Here is a 2,267-nt window from a genome sequence, read left to right on the forward strand (position 1 = left end):
ATAGTCGGGTATAGAAGAAAGTGCTGAGACGCGTGCAAATATGTATCGATAAATATAATAGAGATCGTCCATTAAATAAATGTATAACTATTTCAATATTAATTAAAAGTGTAAATTTTGTGTTCCTATAACATCATTTCGGTTTCAAAGATCCAAAATTCTCAACAGTTTAAATATTATAAATTAATGCTTTAATTGCCATTAAGTAATGATTTGATTGCAATAAATTAATGGTTTAATTGTTATTAATTAATAGGTTAAATGTTATAAATCAATAACTTAAATGTTGTAAATTAATGGCTTAGACGGTATAAATTACTAGTTTCAATGTTATTATTTGATATTTTTTTTATTTACCTTATATTTAAGTTCTTTCTCGATGTTCACTCTCCGGGAATTCAAGCACGAAAGAGCTCGCGTGCGACTTGCGTGTTCCTTATATAACTTGACGAGGTGTCGGGATGTCAATCAAACGATAACGATTTTTTGACATAGTAAAACACGATCTTTCCATTATAACAAAATCAAATTGAACAATTTCTTAATTTTTATCGTAAATTCTTGTCTTTAACGATTTAATACGATGTCCATTTTTATCATTTTAATAGTTTCTACAAACTATGATTATATTTACACTTTTTCGACTATCAATTAGTTTATCAATTAGTTACTGTGCAACAAGTTAAGGTATTAAATAATCAGACAGATAAAATTCATATTAAGTATTATATTATATTATCGATATTCGTTCATTTACTCTGCTAATTACAAAATAAAATGTTCTTTTTTCTTGAATAACACCTACATCACTGTTTGCGATATTTAAAATTCTTACTTAATGCTTACTCAAAAGTCAGATTCTTTTTTAATTCCTTTCAAGTTAAACGAGTAAATTTAGTCGTTATAGTTGTAATATAAAATGGCTTTTTTCCTTCAATACCGCCTGCATCGCTGTACGTGATACAATCATTAATTATGTAGCGAATAATATGAACTAATTGGCTGTAATCGCGGTTAGATATTTCTTCGTTAGATCCATCAAAGGATCTATTAGGCTATTAGCGAGAGACTTATTGATTCCTTGAAGAAATATCAAATTCTTTGAAAATTAATTAAATGATTCTATTCAATTAGTATTCGACAATGTCTATCATATTCAGCAATCTTCTTCTATAATAGATTCTGCTCGGATCAATTATTTTATAATAAAGTGCAGATTATGTCACTGTATATTATAAGATATTTGCCTATAGCACTTTTTTTTCTAATTCATTGATTTTATTATTAGTTTCGTTGGTTTTTCCCATGAGTATCTGTTGTACGTACATCAACATTAAGCTCAGAATTTTAACATCGTCGGATAACTATCTTTTTCGTAAAATAGTTCGTACAACCGTAAACTCGTACTGTTTTTAAAATCATTACATACAGGATCATAATAATTACAGGAGTGAACTTGTCGATGATTTGTCGACTCTTACAACTCGACTTCCGATCGGATTCGGTTATTTGTCTTTTGTCACCCCTCAATCCTCCCCACTATCGCCGAGTTCGTTACGCGTCCGCGACTGTTGCCACACACGCCTTCTTATCGAACATTCGACGGAAGGACCGTTGGGATATTAATGGTTCATTAGGCACTTCGCTTCGGCGGTATACATTGTTGCCAAGTGCTTGCCAAGTTGCCAAGTGTCACATCTTTATCTCCGGTTTTGAAGTGAGCCAGTCGTGACACTATCCTCGGATATGTTTACATATAGAATTTTGGTTTGTCACAAGCATTTCTGAATATTTATTAAAGAAATGTAGTTTATAAGTAAGAAACGAACATCCGTAGTATAATTTTTTCAGATAGATTGTATTACATTTATAACGTTTATAAATACTTGTCAATATCAGGAAATATCGTACAAAGCACAAATAATATTTCAAATATATTCTATTCTCGTAATAGAATATTTTGTATTGATGAATAAATTAATTGGAAACAGCAGTATTTTCTGGAAAAAGACGCTCACTTCCTCCATCCTTCTCTGTTAGTGCAGTTTTACTTTCGGAAATTTTTTGTGACCGGGTGCAATGTGGTCTTAGAGACAGTGTTTGCTATGTAACGTTTTTATAATTCAATATTTTATAATTAGATTTAGTTTTACATTTTCAATGCCGTGCTTTGATAATGGGATCGCCTAATATTTTATAATATTCTATTACATGTTATGTTTGAAAAAATTATATTTTTCCAACTTTCTATCTATTAGTCAATTTTA

The 2,267-nt window shown here is 30.0% G+C and overlaps 1 long non-coding RNA gene across 1 annotated transcript in view; it reads right to left on the reverse strand.

Annotated features, from left to right (window-relative positions):
* LOC122577469 overlaps positions 1-2,261 on the reverse strand; it is a 16,364-nt gene extending 14,103 nt beyond the window's left edge. Inside the window, exons 1-2 of the long non-coding RNA XR_006320325.1 lie at positions 770-2,261; positions 358-670 (exon numbers count right to left, since the gene is read on the reverse strand). This is a non-coding gene — a long non-coding RNA (uncharacterized LOC122577469). The remainder of the gene's footprint in view (positions 1-357; positions 671-769) is intronic.
* Between the last annotated feature and the right edge of the window lie 6 nt (positions 2,262-2,267).

Source organism: Bombus pyrosoma, unplaced genomic scaffold (assembly GCF_014825855.1).
Source record: "Bombus pyrosoma isolate SC7728 unplaced genomic scaffold, ASM1482585v1 HiC_scaffold_4713, whole genome shotgun sequence".
Taxonomy (NCBI): domain Eukaryota; kingdom Metazoa; phylum Arthropoda; class Insecta; order Hymenoptera; family Apidae; genus Bombus; species Bombus pyrosoma.